We start from the raw sequence: 21,024 nt of genomic DNA on the forward strand, positions 1-21,024 counted from the left end.
TGTAACATGGATTTTTACAAAGATCATTTGAAACCATAATCCTCATTTCAGTTGAGGGAATGGTGAGAATGGGATTTATATCCTACCACCTTCAGTGTAGTATTACTGATTTTCAGAAATCTAAACAAGGTCTGCATTTTTGGCAGCTGCAGTGCCAGATTTCTGCTCACAACCACACACCTGGAGGAAAAATTCCGAGCAGATTTTCTAACAGCAGCTTTTCCCCCGCAGCCTATTCTGCTGGACTTCATTCTAAGCAAGAAGTAATACATAAGAAAAGATCAGGGCAGGGAAAGAAGAAGAGCAATAACTGAAATGTCAACCACGTCCAGAGCCAAAGAGGGTTCTTTGATGTGGAAAGCCACAAAGACCACACAGCACGTTTACGGGCCGTGCAGAACCAAGAGTGCAGGTCAACTCAATGCTCTGCAACACAAACACACGCTCATAACTGGTATTCCTGGTTTCAGGTATTAAATTATGCTTTTATACTTGAAATCCCATTTGAAGAGGTCTCAATAATAGTAATAATAAAAGGCTTTGTAGGAAAGGGTATGAATAAATTTAGGCCTGACAATATAATCTCAGTGGCTTTGCTTGTATCATCAGCTCCACAAACTTCTGCCAGCTGTTGCGGGAGGCTGAGCTGAGCACGGGCTGCAGCCCAAGCACCACATTGCTCCAGGAGGAGCTCCCAGCACCAGCAGTGCACCTCCTGCACAGCACTGAGCCCCAGGGGTGTCCCTCTGCCGTGTGCACAGCTGCACAACGGCCAACACAGCAGCTTTCCAACACTGACCTGAGCATATCTCGGGGAACACTGAAATGAAGCTGCAGATGTTTAAGTGCGTTGCTAAATAGCACTGCCAATGATCGTCTTCAATTGCAAGAGCTATCTAAGGCTGTTTGCAAGTCTCTAAATGGCAAACGAAAATTGGTTTTGTGGAAAATGATGTCGTTAGCAGTTACTGTACTGCTCCCCGTCCTCCCGTAGCACAAAGTTCTGCTGTCACACATCGCATGGGACCAATGATGCAGGAGTGGCTTCTGTGCCTTCAAAGCTCTTTCATATCAAGACTGCCACTGAGAGGGTCCAGGAACATTCAAGGCTAATGACCACAATGAGCTTTTCCTAAACTAAGTCTCTAGGAAAAGGAGATCTCCAGTTGTATTTTAAAAAGATTTGGACACTAAATTTCCTTTGGAACAATCTGGAAATCCCATCTCAAGAGAGCTTGTAGTTAGTGTGCGTTCTCCAGCGATACACTCTCCTCCATCTAACCACATGAATTAAACTTGCACGAGGTCTCAGATCCCTATCCTAGAGTCTTAGCATGGTTTGGGTTGGAAGGGACCTCAAAGATCATCACATTCCAACCTCTCTCCTCCTGAAGTCAGTATGAACCATATCACTTGCTTCTGCAGGCAACGGCTCGCTTCAAGAAAGTGACGGGAGTGTCTTGACAGACAGACAGCAGGGAAAAACAAAACAACAAAATTTAATGCAAAAAGATATTACAAACCATGTACAAGTGCACGTTATTTCTTTCCTGTCCCTTCCTGTTCTCTTCCACTTCTTTCTCACACTTTCAAAATCTTAATAACATTATTCTCTTTTTCCTTGGATGAACCAGCAGCAGGTTCATGTTTTGTTAGCAAGTATAACAAAAATCTAGGTGAAAATATCCTCCGTACCTTACTCATGCCAACAGTCCTTCTTGTTAATGTAACTACGATAAGAAAAATCATACTCCCAATGAACAAAGAAATTCTATAAAATCATTCTAAATAAAGTCTCAGACAAAGGTTGTATGAACACATTTTTTTGTATCATTCTCTAATTCTGCTCATTGCCCCATTTCCTTTGTCATATCAAAATATGCTTGGACAACAGGACAGATCAAGGACACTGACCACTGTTCCCTGCAGAAGACAGCACACAATTCTGCTCCCATGTAAGCTGAGCACTGTACAAGTCAGGCTGAAGGCGCAGCCTCGTCCTTCCTGCCACTGCTGCAGCACAGAGCCTTGTCTCTATTACAGATGCTCAGTAAGACAAATACTGCAGTTATCCTGGCATAAAGAACGTAACCTTGTGTCAATAAAGGCAAAGAACCTTTTTCTCTTCTGACACATTGTAAACAGAGCATCTTCTAAGATCTTTCACCCAGCTCTGCACTTACACTTAGCAGTCAGCAAACAGAAGCCTAATAGCATATGTCAAATGATCACCTGACAAAAGGCATGCTTTGAATGAAAGTCTTACCTACAGTAGATAATCTAAGCTATTTAATAACTCAAATCATACAAAACAAAATTAGCGTTTAATAACTTGTTTTAATCAATATATATGAAGTCTGCATAGGAACTATGAATGTTCTTTGACAAAAGCCATTGAACAGATGGTACTAAAGAGTTAATAATATTTCGGGTCTTGTTATCTAAACACACAGAATATCTTCCAACACCTCCAAGCCACACTTCCTTTACTTCCTCCAGCTGCACACACCTTTTGTGACCCCTCTATAAGCACACAAGCTTCTCATCCCACCGAGGCTCCTAAAACAGCCATTTGCTATGGACTGCAGGTGGCTGGGACAGAAAGAAACCAACAGTCATTTCTCAGGAGACTGTTACACTTCAGCAGCTCAGAGCTATCCCTGCATATGAACCTGGAATCCTCTGCAGTTTTGGTCCCCCAAGCAAAAAAAAAAACAACAACACACGAGCCAACCCAAACATCTTTCTCTTAAAGAAATCAAAACAAGCAAAGGAGCAGAGAACGTGATTAGAAAGAAAGGATGAGGAAGGGGAATGCATTTAGGCCATAGGTATTCAAGAGTGGTCATGTTAACTACAGTTCAGTACAAAGAGTAACAACATCACGGAGGAACGAGCATCGTTTATTCCGGACATTAACAGCAAATCGAAGAGCAGATGACCACGTGGTGATGGAAATGAAGGCTGGAGGGCTCGGACTCCCTGCCTGCCTTCCTGCACAGCAGAGGGCACACATTTCAGCTGCATCAGGTTTAAATAAGTGTAGCTAAGCGAGGCTCTTAGAATTCTCAGAAAGATATAAAATCTGAATTAGATTTACAGAGAAAAACGCTGGAGTCCTTGGCTAAGCAGCTCCAATCATGTTTTATCTTGACATCCACTGAACCTCATTTGTAATTTGAACTTTCCTAAGTTTTCCAGTGCTCAGACTTCTATTAATACAAATGCACTGTGACAAACCCATGGTGGAATGGACGGCAGGCCTGCATGTCCCGAATGCCAACAACGTGTGCTACACATTAAACAAACTCCACTGAAATGGGAAATCCTGCTGCTGCCAGTCTGACAGCGACAGCTTCCACTCTAATGCAGCACCTCATTAGAATAAGCAACACTGCAATTAACTCCTTGTTCATATACGATTTGCGCTGTGACAAAGAATAATTTTGCTTCAATGAAGATCTCAGTGTTTGACTTGCAAGTTGTGCAAGCCATGGAAGCACAGCCAGATGACTGATGAGATTCTTTCTGCTTTAATTGCAATTCTGCATAGGAATACGGTGTTCCTTCAGACAAAATAGCAATAAATCACCATATACGTCTCCCTGTTGTGTGAGAGAGCAGCAGTGCACTCCGTACAACCATAATGCTTACTTTCACTCTTCCTCTCCACATATGTGCCACTTACACTGTGACAAGATGGAAAAGCTGTTGAGGAAGTTTGCGCGTCGAGTTGTCCAACAGCATTTACAGAAATGACAGCACTCACCAGCAGCTGATGTACAGAAACTAAGAAGCATTCGTTCCTACCCCTTTGCAGCCATCCTTCTGCTTTACTCACATAATGACTGATAGCTGTGGGAGGAAGCAGCCCCATGATGCCCAGTGGTGGCTCAGCCCCAGAGGGCTCTCAACCTTCAGACAGAGCTGGGGAGGAAACTGTGCACACCACTATCCAAGGCTCAGCCCAGTGCTACAAAAAATCTACTAACAAAAACTGATCAAAATCGCACAAAATTAACTGCAGATACAGCCAGGATATTACACCATCTCGTTCAACCTGCAGGCTGGGCACAGCAAAGCATCAGGACAGACATCCTGACAGACAGACGGGCACAATGCTATCTGCACGTACCAAGTGTAAAATCCATGCAACCCAAGAAGCCAGACAGCTCTCCGTATATGCACTTCAGTCTGTGTGCACATACACTACATGTCAGACATGGAAAAACTCAGCACAATATTCCTCTTTCAATGCAAACTTTCCACACAACATTTTTATAAGATTTTCTTCAAAGTAACATGAAAAAATCATGGAAAGAATTAAACACTACCTATTGAGCTGGCATTTCAAGAAAGCAGCTAGAATGCATAAATATCATTAAGCTTCAGAGCCCTAGGTACAAAATGACTTTTTATGAAAAAAAAAAAAAATCCATTATAATTACAGAGGAAAAGAGGGGAAAAAAATGAGCTTACACAAGAATGGAGACACATTATAGACAGGATCCTGCTCAGCCGAAAATCACAGCAGCAATTAGCAATTAACATCTCCTGGAGACAAATGATTGGTAAACCCCCGAGCTGAGGGGGGTTATAAAGCTTCATTGTACCATTTATAAAACATTTAACTGCATCATCAATTACAAACATCTCCATCCCTATAAAGGTATTAAAAAAAAACACAAAAAAACCTTGAATATAAATAAGAAGTTGCTGTACAAAGTTGCCAGGAGCACCGTGCTCACACAAATCATGAGAGCTGCACATTCTGGCTGGTTTGAGGATGCTCATCCCATAGCAGCAGTGGTCAGAGCTGCTGGAGGCACACAGCAGCACAGAGCAGCACGTTGGTACTGGAACAGATCTGTGAGCAATGTGTCACCAGCAGCTCTGCAGCTTGGTGGGTTTCTTGCAGTTATTTATGTTGGGAGGAGAACCCGCCTTGCAGCCAGGCACAGGCACTGCGGTGCCAAGCGACAGAAATAATCCAAGGGCACCTTTGGCCAAGGAGACCAAATTTGTTTGGCAAAGCTGTCTGCTATTCCAGCCACAGTCATGCACAGATCAGCCCTTGCCATTCAGAAGAAAATGTCATTTTAGAGACAGAAGACAAAAACTGTTCTCTAGAGGCGAGGTTAACGCCAGCCAAGCATTCTGCCTGCAAAGGCATTTGCCTACAGGTCTCCAGACAAAGAAAAGCAAACACCATTAGCAGATGTGCTGTGGCAGGTCCACCCAGACCTCCTGCTGCCCGATCGCCGAATGCCTCTTCCTGAGAGAAGCAGCAAACTCTTCTGCTAATGCCACAGAGCCACCGGAGCCCAGCAGCACCGTGGGGCTGTTTGGTGGGGCAGCAGAACAGGCTCTGTCCTTCTGCCCATTACCCCAGTGCAGCTGAGGGACAGCCTTGCTGACCTAACAAAGCTCACAGGCTAGCAGCACGCACTGCAGGAATTACTTCCTAAGGGATAATAAATGCTTCATAATGAATAAGAAAAATCTTATCCACCTGTTAGTTCGTGGTTTAGCCTAGGTATTACAGCATAAAGATGAATGCTCTTGATTGTTTTGCTTTCTTTTTGCATTATAAATGATTGCATTGTGACATTACAAAAAATAATCTGGATTGCTGTATTTCTGACACGGTACCACACAAACCTACAGAATACTGTTTGGAAACTGTTTCCAGCATGAATAGAACCACATGAGCTCACTGCCATCCCCCAGCGCTCAGCAGTTCTGTGGTGAAGAACCTGCAGAGCCTGAAGGGCACCCATGGCAAGCAGCCACATCACCCTGCTCCAAAGAGACATGGGTAGGAACTGGGCAAGAACCTCCAGAGCCCTCAGGGCTGAATCAACCAGAGAAAGAAGCACAGAGGACATTAGGCATGCCCAAATCCCAATCATTCTCATACTAATTTGGGGAATCTTTGTGATAGAACAACGATGTGATCAAAGCAAAGCACCTCTGGCTCACAAGAAAAAAATGCTCATTTGCTGGAAAACCACCAGGAGCAGATCAGGACAGACTGCAGGACACTCTGCAGCCCCATAGGCAGCGGCTGGAAAACTGACAAGAAGTTGCAGCAGTTCCACAGACAGAACGTTTCTGAAGGTTCCTGACCCAAACCATCTCACAGCAATGCACCCCCCATGCACAGGATCTTCATTACCTTTGAGGCCACCCCCAAACTTCAAATAGAAAAACGTGGCTCTGTGTGTGCCAGCATAAGGGTGGATGGCAAAGTGGAAATCAGACCAATACTCACCACGCAGAGCTCAGGTGGGTGGATTGATGCCTTTATCTTGTTTTCCTGAGCCAGCAGTGACATTCGGGACAGCCAGGCTTACAGCAGGTTATTATTACTACTCTACAGAAGTTGAGATAAAAGCTTTCATTTCTCCTATAAAGAAAGAAGGTGCAATATAAGACACAAACGGCCGACGTTAAGCAGCGCAATTCCAGGTGCCCCTCGGTGTAACAGCAATTTAATGCACAGACATAACATTTATTTCACAACAGAGGACACAAACCTGCCTTACTACACGAGGCCAAGGATGCAGTGCTGCTGGATGGGGAGGGACACCGGCACCCAGAGCCCCAGCACTGCCTACCCCACCTACAGGGCTCCAGCGCTCCACTCCCATGCTGGTGAAACTGCACGTCTATCTGTGCTTTCTAATAAGTCATCAGCTATTCCAGTTTTAAAAGCAAGACGTCACTTCAGAACACCTGGAAACACATTTCATAGCAGAGAGAAGTGGAAAAGAGGGAGGGAATGCCGCTGGGTGTGCAAACACAAAGGTGAGCAACCAGCTGCTTCAACTGCTCAGTGCTGGAGGGACCCCTCACCCCCTCACTCCCATGGCTCCGCAGGAGTGGGAGCTGCTGCTGGGTGGGAGCAATGTGCTGCTAAAGGTACAGATGGCCATGGCTCGGGGTGTGGGGTTTTCTTCTGTCATCTGCCTCTGCTCTGTTCGTGCAGTCAGTGCATCACACACATGTTGCATTTGTCGAAACACAGCCGACTGAAGCAGAATACCAAACAAAGTGAATTGCTTTCCCTTCAGGCATTAATTATCAGTGCATCTTGCCATTGTTTTCTTCACTCTTTACATTCTCTGACGTTTCATCCCTTAATTGGGAGCAACCAACCTATAAATAGAATTTTGGGGCAGTAATTGGGAATAGAACTGACTAGTGCAGATTAGAATCATTTGGAAAATTTAGCCTCAACCTGAATAATTGTGCAGTGCTTGGATGCCTGGTATACTTCCTTGATGCCCCTAAAAAGTGTTTTCCATTTAATGAATCTTTGTTGGCTTAAGGTAAGAAAAAATATTACACAGCTTCACAGCAGAGTGGCAAAGCTTTGCAGAGACGTGTTGGTGTACGGCTCCTGTATTCCAGACCTGATGGGGATTGGGTGACTTCTCCCCCATGGAATTCCAGTAGGAACAATTCCACATGTCCCCGGTTCACTTTGCCACCAACAGTCACACCCACCCAAGGTCGCCTCAATATGTGCATCAGTTTTGCTAAGATTCTCACCACAAGATGACCAAAGCATACACAACAGGCATTCTAAGTCCAAACAGAAGAATTTTCAATTTAAATACAAACTCTCTTCCTCGTTTTTCAAGGAGACTTTGATGTAGCAGTAAATGCCACCAGTGTATTTTATATAGCTGCCTTCATCCACAACAGGAAAAAAAGCAGCAATCTTGGCACTATTTCTAAATTATTAAGAAAAAGGCAGGCAGCTACCATGAGGCAAAGAAGAGCCCAACCAAACCAAACAAATCACACAAAGTGCCCCAGAAGCAGCACCTGCAGACCACGTAAACCCCCCCCCCCCCCCCGCCCACAGAATCAGTTTCTTACAGGAAGCCATCAGTTATACCTCTGGAAGGAGGGATCCTGGCATGGCACCCAGATTGAAAAGCATCCAGAAACCAGTCTGGGTCATTTCACTGGGTGTGCCCCACCACCTCGGGCCTATTTTGCACACTCACACTGTGCACTCACTGCAGACTCTCCCATCATTCGGTTCTGTTTTTAAGCACAATGTAAAGGCAGCAGCTGCTCCCAAAGCTGCTCTCTTCACAAACACATAGCTATAAACTTCAAGGCTGAAGCTGTACGGCCACAAATACATTTCTTTCGGAACAGGCTGAAAAACTCCACCAGAAGATGCTCTGACGATCACAGATCTCCTGGAGCGATTTCTTTGCTTTTTGTTTCCCTCACCAGCAAAGAGACAGGGGAGATGAGACAGGAAAAAGTGCAATAAAAAAGTGAGGGGAGACAGAAGGAAAACACAAATGGAACAGGAAAGGCAGGTTAAAGAACTCACATGGACTCAACCAGATTAAAAAGAGCCCAGACGGTAACACTGGAGCGATTGGCTGGCATATGAGGAGCAGTGGAGAGTGCTCTGGTCCCATTCTGAAGAGGCCCCTTTGTGGGAGGCACTGAATGAATGAATGCACTGGGAAAGCCTTGCGAGCTCCATGGGATCAGAGGGAGAAACCAATGCAGACAGCAGGCAGGTAGCAGTGGGCCCTCTGAGGAAACACTTCCATTCCACTGCCTCCACAAAAAGCTGCAGGAACAAGGGAGATCTCCGGAACAGTGTTCACAAACTTTTTCTACACCAATTTTTTTAAATCTTAAGTAATTCAAATCTTCAGCTCACATTTTTCAAACCAAATTCTGGACCCCAACTTTTGAATGCCTCTGCCAATGCCTTGGGATCCCTCTGCCTGAAGGAACAGATTCTCTCTAACAAAGGGCACCCAAAGCATGCTGGAAACCACTGCAAAGCCAAAGGAGCAGATAGGTTCTTCTGTAGAGCCAGCAATCAGCTCCTGCTCATGCAAACCCATCACCAGGAGTATGATTCTGCAGTCCCACTACATTCTGCATTTTAGGGCCCGCAGCATTATTGCTTTGGTATGGAATGGGATTATCTCCCTTTCATGCTCCGTCTGAAATGGTGATTAATCCTGGAAAACAGGATTTTTGTTAAATTGTTTTCAAAAAGACAAATACAAGAGCAACATCTATCAGGGCTCCAACATTTCCCCTCCTCTCCATTTCCCATCTCTGCAATAGCTGTTACGCTCCTTGCTCTGCACACCTCACCTGTTGGTAAAGGATAGCCAACATCTGATGACTGTTAGTGTGTGGAAACAGCAGCAGCAGCTCAAGGCATTTTTACAGCCTACAGTAAGAGAAAGAGAAAAGTAAAATGAAACTATTCAGGCTTCTAAGATTTCACTTAAATATTTGGAAGATACACCCTAGCCGTACTGTTAGCAAAATCTCTATGAAACCTCCCATACATGCTCAAATCCTGATATTGCAATGTGCAGTTTCAATTCTGTGCCAGATTCCCACAAGACTTCACATCCAAACTCACGATAAATCATGAGTAATAGTAAATAAGTTAATAAATCACTCACACCAGCTGACCCAACTGAGTGGTGATGCTTCCTGTAGCCCACAGTGCTAAACTTAATTACACTGTTTTGAATAATTAGCTCATTGGCATTCCTGTGCTAAAGAAAATGTCATTAGTAATTTATAGAAGCTGCACAAAGAATAAGTTCAGAAAAGCCCCGTATGAAATAAATTAATCTTACACCTCCAAGAAAGTCATCAAAAGGTCCCTGTAATGATATCCCCCAGTGTTATCACCGGGATGGGCAGAAATCAAGCCAAGCTCTTCTCAAGCACTGAATGCTGCAGCACTATAAGCCTGTTGGGAATACTGCTTTTGGGAGTTTGCTGGAATCCAGAATGAGGAGGAAACACAAATCCCAGCTCCTGCAGGAGAGAAACACACTGATTTTCCTTTCCAGAAGGCCTCTCCACACTCCCACCCGCATCCCCAGATCTCCTGGCCCTCACATCATTCCCATGAGTCCATAACCTCTTCAATATTTCACATCTTTCCACCTTACCTTACCCTCAGGAGATAACCTCACACCCTGGTACTATCACTTCACTAAATCTGTTAGCTTTTCTTACCCTGCTTTGCATATCCTTATCATTTCATTATTCTGCAGCATTCTGCAGCTAAGAAATGGTTGAACTAAATAACATACACAAAAGGGAGTTATGAAATGAAGGCATATCAACATCAGATGTTCATCTTATCAATACATATCACTGGCAGGAAGAAGCCTAGGTGCTTATCTTGGAAATGTAGACCTCACAGGCTCCAAAATCCATCATTCAGAATTCTCTCTCTATTGTTAGCTGAGTGCGAAGGAGAGTTCTGCCAACAATCTGAGCAAGGAAGCAATTGAGTGAAGCCCTTAAAACTGTACATATTTTACACGCACACAACTTCACTTTAGAGAGTATTGACTGCCATTTCCAAATTACATTTCTTTTCAAAATATTTCAATAATAGAGTACAGCATGAGCACATGATGCAGAGCAGTCCGCAGTCATAGCTGAATGGGTTTTGGATTGAGCAATGCTGAAGCAGCACGCCTGTTTTGAGATGAGGATTCCAGGAAGCAGCTACTGGCTTACGTCCTTGGTCCAAAATGGAGAGATTGCAGTGACTTTTTTAGGAGAAGAATGATGGACATCATAAATAAATCAAATTTATTTTTACTCCTGCCTGTAGTAGAAGTGAAATAATTAGTGACAACAAGCTCTTAAATGAACTTTGTGCTGTATGGTAATGTTATCTGGCTGTGCTCTAACACCAAATTGTCAGCCATCTCAGGTCTTTGCCAGTGCTCATGAAGATTTACGTTCTTTGCATCAGTTTGATTAACTCAAACCAAAAACCAAAACAGCCCTTCTGACCCAGTTCCTCTGTCACGTGGATCTGTTCTTCGTTTGTAGTGACAATAAACAAACACTGAGGAAAATTCTTATTTTTGTCTTTCATTATAACTTACGACAAAGATTTCAAGGCTCAGCCCAAATGAAAATCTCAGCAAAAAGAAAGAGGTTGCAGAGGGACATAGGCAGATAGGATAAGAGGTAATGGACTTAAGTTGTGCCAGGGGAGCATCAGGTTGGATATTAGGAACAATTTCTTCTTGGAAAGAGTGGTCAGGTGCTGGCATGGGCTGCCCAGGGGGTGGGGGGTCACTGTCCTGGGGGTGTTCCAGGAACGTGGAGATGCAACCCTGATCAGCAGAGGGGGTGGGGTTGGGCTTTGCGGATCTCAGAGATCTTTTCCAACCTGAATGATTCTATGGTTCTGCAACAGTAGCCCAGAATGTTCTCTGAAGATCATTTCCATAGTGTTGGGGTGGCAGAACCTCAGCCACTCTCAGGCAACACTAACAGAAAGCAAAGTCTTGCTGAGCACGCAGCAACTGGGCACCGAGCAGCTGCCTCGTCTTTGTCCACTGGGTTTGTGGCTTGAGAAACTGCAATCTGCTGAAAACAGTGGAAATTCCCACAGGAAATTTATTTTAAGGCTGAACTGTTTTATAAATAATTCACTGTAATTGACAAGAATCAGAATAAAAAAATAGAGAAGTCATCTTAAACTTTTAGATAGAATTTAAGGAAAAAAAAACCCACCTGATCTGACACAATCGATGCAAAAGTCACTCCCAATACAGAACAAATGCAGAACAAAAGAAAGAGGCAGATGAAAAGGAGCAGCTGTTGCCTGAGACCAGCGAACTGTGAAAGCAAGCATCTGAATGCTCACAGCTGTAATGGCTTTTGCTATGAAGTTCCCAGCACTGCCTACAACATGCTGCAGGCTGACCTGAGCTACCAGCAAATCAGCTCAGAAACGGCTGGAAGTCAATCACCAGAACCAGGCACAGAGCATCACAAGAGAAAGACACTGCAGCCACGCACCCACTTTGCTCTTCTGTTTGCCTTCTGAGTCAGCTCTTGACTTTTTATCTTTTCCCTGAAACAATCAGATGAATCTAACCCAGGAAAACACACAGCTTTCACCTCCAGCATCCCCGGAGAGCCAACAGCATCCCCACCTTTTAATAACTTCTATCTCAATACTCTCAATTTACTTATAAAGTAACCGTGAGATAGAAGACCAACGTACATCATGGTATCCCTGGGACATACTTCGAATCCCAGGCCTGTTTGTCTACCTCAGCTGTGTTTTGTTTGATGCAGAAGCACGTTTATCAGAGCCCAGTTTCCACATCCACAGCCAGTGAAATCCTGTGGCAAAAACTAGCCGTTTCTACATAAAATTCAGCAGAAAGAAAAAAAAAAAGTTAATTGAAGGTCACTCGTCTGGTAATTCTTCTTCTTAAAAATAACAAAAATAATAATTGAAGTGCCTCCAGTGACACTCAGCATGGGGTAAAACAAGGCAATTTTGTTACAGCTGATGGAATTAGCATGAGATAAGTAAAGGTTAAATGTCAGCACGGAGCACAAAGGCTTCCAGGAGGGGACAAGATAAGCATAAGGCTGTGACTGCTACAGCCTGCAGCTGGCTGGGAGATTTCACAGCTACCTTATGATGCTCACTGTCTCTTACAACTAAAGGTGATTTTTTTTTTTTTTTTTTTAAATGTTTGAAGAATTTAACTTCAGTGTCAGCCACATAAGAGAGCAGATGGATACCGTTACTTTGAATGGTGCCCTTCATACAAAGCAATCTGCCAATAATTCAGATTATAAGTTACAGTTAATGTGAAATATAAAGCAAGCAAAGAAGATATTGAAATATGAAATAAGAGAATAATTTCTCAAGATAAGATCCTAAACAAAACATAGTTAATGAAGCTGAGAAATCCAAGTAGGTTACTCTACAGATTACAGACAGAAGAGTTCTCCAGTATGCAGATAAAAACGTTAGGAGCAAAGAAGAGTACAATAATATGACGTTTCTAAATAAATACAAGTGAATCTAAGCTTTATTATCACATTTCCTTTCTGACAATAAAAATGAGTTGTGAAGAAAAAGAATAGCCTCATCATTCTGCCGGCTGCTTTTATCTCAAGGAATAGGCTCCAAGATTGCATCCTTTGCATTTTGTACTTTCCATCATTCCAGTGCTGTCTGCATGAGCAGCTGCTCCTCCTGTCGCTGTCACTCCGCAGGGCTGCTGTGCAGAGGGAATCATTTACCACCACAGAGCTCAGCACTGAGGGAATGCAGCATCTCCAGCAAAGGCACCGCTGCACCGACTGCAGCTCTGAGATGGGCAATGGGATTTCAACATCACTGCTCCATTTCACTAATAATGAGTAATTATCGATGTGTTCGTTAAGCAATGTAAGGCTGAAGCAGTGATCTCAGAAGCCCAGTCAAATAGCAGCAAAACTGACCTGCTAAATCTCAGCAAAGAGAAACCTCACGGGCTGCTCAGGAGCTCCTGTTAAGTCCCATACAACATAAGAGAGAACAGTGCCTTTATGACTGAGCTTCCGTAAGTTATAATGGGCATTTATCTATTATCAAGTTTCACTAAGAACAAAGAAAACCACAAATATAGATACTGCAACCTTACAGCAGTACTCAAGAAGGAAAAGTGTTTTAAATTCAATCTTCGTGTTGGATCAACCATGGGCTGCTCCCACTCCAGGCAGGCCCAGCAGCACTTGGCCTGTGCAGGATAAGGCATGCAGGTAAGCTGCCAGCCCCCAAGCTTACATTCAATAACAGCAATTTGAAGCTGCGTGCATAAAAGAAGCACATAAAAATGCACAAAGAAATTTGTGTGCCACCGACGTGTATTTTACATGGCTCTACAAGGGAAGTTCTTAAACAATTTCCCATAGGAAGAGCTGTGGAATCTCAGGGCAGCAGTGGGCCCCCTCATTCCACACCAGCCTCAAACCCTGTACTTTGCATCCCACCTGGCTCTGTGTCTGTCTGCCACCTTCAACTTCCAGTTCTTCAGAAAATAGCACACCGAGTAGCAAGAAGTCTGCTGCTAAAACTGCATTACATTTCTCTCCCCAGAGCAGACTGATACTGGATTAAAAGTGCACCATAGAAAGGCAGTTTCCAAATGCTCTATCAGCAGTTGTTTCCCAGTGCCCAGACCTCAGAGCCCCACGTCCCAGAGCACCAGGTGGGGCCGTGGATGCACTCCCAGCACTGCATGCAACCTCTGCCTTTGTGGACCACCACCCAGGGCACTGCAGAACCAACTCACTGACCACCCCCAGACCAAAGCCGAACAACGTCCCATTCCCCAGCTCCCCAGTGCGGCAGGCACCGCCAGGACCAGACACAGACTGGGGGAATGGCCATAGCTCACCCACTGGTGCCGTGCCTTGCTGTTACATCTGCAGACGTGACAGCCTGACTAAACCCGCTGAGGGCAGCAGGAATGTTTTGATTCAATCACTAGAACTGGCATCTGGTTCAGTGTCAGGCTTCACCTTCAGAAATAGTTCTCACAGCTCAGGCAGCTCATTTTCCTCCCGAGCTGTTGGCAGCCAGTCAACTACCACTGCTCCTAAAAGCAAGCGTTAGTGACAGATGATCTGAGGGCTGTTAAACTCGACAAGGATGTAGTTCAAGTCCCATAAAGCCTCGTGCTAGGCCTACCTAGGAAGTGGCAGTTCCTCCTCTCTTGGCACCTGTGGAATTCAGCATAGGGCACCCCAGCATCACAGCAGGGACTGGTTCTCTTCCTTCCACCAATGCTGACACCAATGGGACATAGCAGGGATGCCCAGACCTCTCCAATGATGGATTTGTCCTGTAAGTACAGAGAGCCCTTCAGCCTTTGGTGCACAAAGCAACTCAGTCGGTTACAACAAGAGCCTGGATTATTCATCTCTCTCCTTCACAGGCCCCCAAATTGAGAAACGCTCTCTTTTTAAATTATTCATAACATTATTATTACTATACGTCAAAGCACTGTTTAATGAAATAACATTTTCAAAGTATATTTGCATTAAAACCAAAATGCCACGTAGTTAAGAAATCATCTCTCTGTTAGTCCACTGAATTACGAGAGAAACATGTCCAAATCATGTTTGCAGCTTGAGATATAACTCCTCTCTGCTACTCAAATCAATACATCATTTAATTGTGTTTTATTGCTTTCTGTGCTTCCATACAGGGTCAGGAAGGACCCTGAGAACATCCCATTTGCTGTTTTCTCAAGTCGCTTTTCACTCAACACGCACCTGGATTTTAATTTCAACCTTCAAGCCTTCTCCAGCTGCAGGGCAGCAAGGAGACAGGAGCAAGCACACAGCCCGAGGCAGGCACTGAGCGTCCCTCTGGGCTGTGCCTCGTGCAGAAGCTCTTCCTCTCAGGTCATCTTCTGAAGCTGCCAATGAAACTATGATGGAAAGAACATGCAAAGCTACCAGTGCTAATCCCAGCGGATGAAATCCCACGCAGTACCTATGGGCCCCTTTACCTCCCTGGCTTTTTTGAACAGTGGAAGTATTTCTGAAATACTGGTTGGTCTGAAGATAGATATCTGGGTTCATGCTCTGTTTTCCAGCCTATGGCTTTCGCCTCTCTGACACCAGCACATGGAGCTGATTGCTCTGTTCTGACTTCACCGTGGGAAATACTTGTGGTTCAGTTAGAATCAGTACGAAGCCTAAAACTCGAAACTAAGACATCTGAAAATTAACTGCTCTTTTTTATTCTCAACAAGTCTCTAGGGAGATACATTCAATTTTCACAGTATTTATTTAAAGTTTTAAAAAAATAACCCCAGACCTGAAATTAATTTCATCTCATAGGTTGGAAATGCAGCTCAGAGCTTGAGTGAAAGAATTAATGGAAGGCTGTGCCTCATCCAGCCATCCATCTCCCAAAAGGTGCATAGACAGAAACGGACCCTCGGTGCTGCTCCCAGTTGGCTGCAGCATTAAGCCCGATTGCTCTGTATTGCCTTCTAATGACCTTTGTTAGGGTGCGGTATGGGTACATTCATCCCCGGGAACCAGCTGATGACCTTCAGGGGAAAGTCTGCCTTGTACGCACTCAGCTCCTCCTTGAGTCTGGCTAGAACAAGCACTGATGTGCCATTTCTCACTGCTTCCCACCGGTGCTTCAATCTGTCCCCTGCTTTTAGACAGGCATTTCTTTTTCAAGATACATAAATAGAAAGATTGCAGAAATTAAGTAAAGATACCAGAAGCCTCCAATTATATAGAAACAAATTGGCACCTGGAGGATCGTATGGCAAGATAAACCTTCCCACAAGCGTTTATTATTTTAGTAAACAGAGACGCTGGAAGCAAAATTACTGCTTCCTGCAAACAGCAAAAGGATTTGTTTGGTAAGTTGAAAGCAAAACAGAGAAATGTGCCTCAGTTATATTCATATGAGAAAAGCTTCCACATAGAACTTGAGTCCGTGCAAATCTCCCAAAGGCACGTTGTGTTTCATTTGCACAGCTGGCATACAGGACCTCCTGGCTATAGGCTCAGATCCCCCCGGAGCCACCATCTTGACCAGAACTGCAGGCCCATCCCAAGTTCAGTCACCTTCTGCACTTTCTTTTCTTCTTTCACGGCCATAAAGAATCCACGTATTTGAAGAAGCATTTTTCCTCCATTGTGCACCAATGGTTAATTCACCACACTAGAGAAAAGCACTACTTAGAGATCAATTTTACAGCTGGAATTGAAAAAAATAGGAAGAACAACCGCTCTATTCCAGACATGATGGCAAAGTGTGGATTTGAAGCAGACTCAGACTGCGGAGATGTCACTGCCTGCACCAGCACCTCCAGCAGCAGCCATTGGGCCCCATGACTTCCAGAGGTACAGGAATGGCACACACAACCAGCAGGGCTTGCTGGAGGTGGGCTCCATCCTATTGTCTTCCATCCACAATCTTACTGTTGTTCCAGCACCCAAATTAGGATACAGCAAGATGATAACAAGACTGCAATGCATTTAAAAAATAAAATCCAACGGTGCTGTAATACTTGTGTTGCTCCATCTCCCACTGCTAACTTTCTAAGACAAGGGTGCCAGTTCTTGCAGAGATGCAAAGAGCTGAGTACATAACCAAGCACGCACAGCACACTTATTCCAAGAGGCAATCCCTGGAAGGATTTTTTGCATCATAGCCACGATGGGAAGAGCACAATGACATCCTTATCTGGGTCCTCTTGTGGCCAGCTCCCCCCAAGGCCTCCTTGTGCCTACTGCTGCTAAGGACTGCCAGGTTCTGATGACTTTGGAGTACGAAGAATGAAACAAGCTGTCCAGAGCTGAAGATCACACAGTCAACAAGAGAGAGGAGAGACAACACGGCTGGTCAGGAAGAGATGGAATGGGAAAAACACGTGATGAAATATGTATGACAGGAGTGGCACCAAACCCCTCATCTCTGTGCTGGTACTGAGATGCTAAAAGCAAACAGTAAGAAAGCAAGATGTTCTTTCTCTGCCGCTCCTGAACACAGAGCCCATCTGGCAAAGCTGACAGATCTGCTGTCCAACTATATTTTGAATGTTTTTACATTCCCCAAATTGGCTATGTCTTCTGATATAACTCAATACATCATACTTCCACAAAGGATAAATAACTTCCTTTGCATATCTGTGAGCACAGAGCATCATGAAGCTACCCAGAAAGTTTTGATACTCGCAGCAAAAGAACCAGAGGTCTGCCCTCTCTCTGTCTACTTGCCTTTCACCTAATCACCAAGCTGGCTGAAATACCCCTTCATGCCTACCAGTGCATCTCAGCCTTATTTTGAGCAAACAAAACATTTCAGCGCTGCACTCAGCTGACAGTACAGTGCTTTAACAGCCACTTACTGAGATCTGCAGGGGTGGCTGAAATCTGCCACCACATTAATCTCACTCTGTAATTAGCTACCTGGGGAAGATATGTATTATTCAGAGGACCTAGGTTAAAGAAAAAATAGCCCCAAGGGTACAAAACTCCTGACTTACCTCCCTTCCCAACAGCAAGAAGGGAGGCACATCCCTCACTGCACTGACACAACATGGGACAATTTTGCTCTGTGTGCTGCAAAGTGCAGCCCTGACAGATGAACCAAAACATCACTGCAGAAATCAAAACGGCTTCTGATATGAGCACAAACCCCTGCACCTAAAGATCTCCAGCAGCACGTTATAAAGAGGCTGCAAGGTATCATACAATATTTATGAGCACGAGATATCTACTATAGATTAATTCATAAATCCCCCATCCATAATTTATAGTCTATTTACAGAGCAGAACAGTCATCACACAGCAACCACCACAAATGCATTCACTTAAACTTCAGGGCATTTGTAATGACTGCTCGGAAATAAGAAGGCCATAACAAAGCAGGCACAGTTGAGGACTGAAATGCACAGGAGTATAAAGAAAGGAAATGCATTTTTAAGGCAACTGATGTGCTATAAATTTTTAACGCTCTATAAAATCTTTCATTTATTTAGAAATATTTATATAGCATTAAGTGCATTATTCCAATTCAAAGTAAGAATTAGTCTTAACGTGTTTTATGGAGCACTTGGATTTTCTATCCTGAATTTTACCTCCATACTTAACCCAGCACAAATTATTGCCTAACAGATTATTCGTATCAAAGCACCACATCTTCACTTTCTCAAAAATCATCCCTGAACACAACTACTGTCTCCAGGGGATCATCCCAGGCATCCGTCCATTAGGATTTTAGGGCAGTGTGCAATAAATTGGATGATTAAAACCCAAACAGCTCAGTAATTCATGCATGTGCAATGCACACTCCCTGTATGTGGAAGTGCCTGAAGGCCCTGCTCAGTACGGGGTTCCTTCTCCTCCAGCAGCCGGCTGAAGGAAGGCACTTGGCCACAGGACACTTATACCAGACAGCACGTTCCCATCACAAAACTGACCTGTTAGAAAGCTGTGGTGTTACTGTGGCTCACAGGGCCTGGGTTACGCAAGGAGTTTGGGTTTCTGGTTCAGTTACTGTGATAACTGACAGGTACAGCTCAACACAGGGCCAGCAGCTCTCGTTACTCAGCTAAATGAGCTCCTTGGGACAATGTACATCATCCTCCCTTTGATGATGGATTTTGTTCATTAAATGTCTTCACAATGACCCTTTGCATACACACAAAGATTTTAAATTGCTGTTTAATTTTAACAAGCTCTCAGAACGAGAGAGGAAGGTTTGGGGATTTTTTTTGTTTTTGTAGAAGTCCACATTCACCTCCCAGCCAGAGCCAAACCAATGAGTGTCAGAGATGGGACGCAGCTGTCCAGGAGTGCAGTTTGCCCTGTACACAAGATTGAACAGGGAAAGAAACAGCAGAGAAGTATATTACTGACAGTGGAATATGTCACACCTCCAGCACTGCTCCCCAGCAATCTGTCACCAAGCCATCAGTGCAGTGACAGCCGCCTGGTTCTGCTGGTGGCACTGCCACTCAGTGATGAGCTCTGTCGTTCACGTTGTTTTTGTAAGGAGCTACAGCTAATTAGTTATCTAAACCTTACTTATTTTGGTTCAATCATCTCACCATCATCTCTGCCACGTCTGATACAGAACAACTGCTTGTGTTTGTAGCACTAGATCTGGGGAGGTAAATCCTCCAGTGTAGTGTTTTTCACTCTTCTAGTCATGTTTAATTGGCTGCCACAGACAAAGCTTATTTATGTATTTCAGCTTCTTTAGTCTCTGATCACTGTTCTGGTTTTCGTTAACACAACCCGTCACGTGAAGCACTGGGTTATTTAATAAGGTCAGTGAGACTTAGCACCAGAACCACGCTCACAGTCACAAATGAAATCACTGTGTTTTAGAAACTGGTTGAGCGTGAACTTGGACATGGAACGTGTTCCCGTGGTCTGTCTCACACAGTTGTGCAGATGGGAGCCTAAAAGAGTCAATCTGACACTGCTTAATGTATCAGAAGGACAAGCCTCCACCTACAAAATCTGCTGTTACGTGTGATACGCATTAATCTTTTAAAAGAACGAAATCCTTAAATGAAACAGGAAAACAAAACAGATAAGGAATGGCGTTCTGTTGACCGTACCTCGACCAATTGATGTCAGTTATGATTATTCCCATGCCCCATGAAACCAGCCCTCCCTCACACAGGAAAAAGGGGACATTGATGGCAGGGACACCTCAGCACTGACACAGCTCAGGTTCCTGGACAAAGAACCGACAGCCTTACCGCACATCCAGTGAAAGTCTGTTATGTCCAATGCTGCTTCTGAACACAAGCCTCACAGCTATCAGAGAGCAACAAGAGAAAAGTCATTTTTCATTATTCTTTCAAGATGCTGCTGAGATAAAGCTATTAAACTGAGTGCCTGATATATGCAAAAGGTTGAACCATTCCACACGCACTTCTTGTGCTGCCTCTGCAATGAACAAAGGTCACTGATGACAACAGGAGGCAGAAATTGGGCTATTTTCTTTGGAGAGGTTGGAGTACATCTGCCGACTCACTTCAAGCCATGTTCATTACCTAACAGGAATATTCTGGCCCTTGATAAAGCTGTTCTGTCTTGGCTTGAAAAATGATCTCTCTAAACCCACCTTATTGTTACTCCAATGGGCTGACTTAATAAGAAATCCACTTGAGCTCTCATTTCCCAATTCACTGTTGGTGACTTTGGAGAAAAAAATTTCCCACCCATCACAGAGGCTTTCCCCTAGATACTGGGGGAGCTTAATGCTAATCTACAGAACATGTGTTAAGAGAAAGTCAGTGTGTCAACTGAAAATATTCCGTGTCCAGACGTGCTTCAAGTTCAAGGTACAGGGTAATTTCTCCAAAAGCTCTATGCTCCCAGGACTCACCGGCAAAAGTACACACAAGACTTTGGATCAAAGGAGGATATTCAGAAGCCAGACTGGTATTCACGAAAGGAGAAGCAAAGCATTTGGCACATGCAGGTAATTGAACTGCAAGCAGACCTGCTGGGGGTGCAGTGGGCTGTGTGCCACTTACCCTGGGAACTGGTAGCATCCACCTTTCCAAAGCTGCTGGCACCAACCAGCAACTGCTACCACCAACCCATGCATCTTAGTAATCGCCTGTGTACTCATGAGAACTGCACCACAGTGTTCATCTTCAAGAAGAACTGACTGAG

The 21,024-nt window shown here is 44.3% G+C and overlaps 1 long non-coding RNA gene across 1 annotated transcript in view; it reads right to left on the reverse strand.

Moving 5' to 3' along the window:
* The window catches only part of LOC104913205 (uncharacterized), a 34,454-nt gene extending 19,665 nt beyond the window's left edge, over positions 1-14,789 (reverse strand). Inside the window, exons 1-4 of the long non-coding RNA XR_004161347.2 lie at positions 14,537-14,789; positions 9,654-9,837; positions 9,154-9,232; positions 6,275-6,409 (exon numbers count right to left, since the gene is read on the reverse strand). This is a non-coding gene — a long non-coding RNA (uncharacterized LOC104913205). The remainder of the gene's footprint in view (positions 1-6,274; positions 6,410-9,153; positions 9,233-9,653; positions 9,838-14,536) is intronic.
* Positions 14,790-21,024: the final 6,235 nt, after the last annotated feature.

Source organism: Meleagris gallopavo, chromosome 14, assembly GCF_905368555.1.
Source record: "Meleagris gallopavo chromosome 14, MGAL_WU_HG_1.1, whole genome shotgun sequence".
In the NCBI taxonomy this organism is placed as follows: domain Eukaryota; kingdom Metazoa; phylum Chordata; class Aves; order Galliformes; family Phasianidae; genus Meleagris; species Meleagris gallopavo.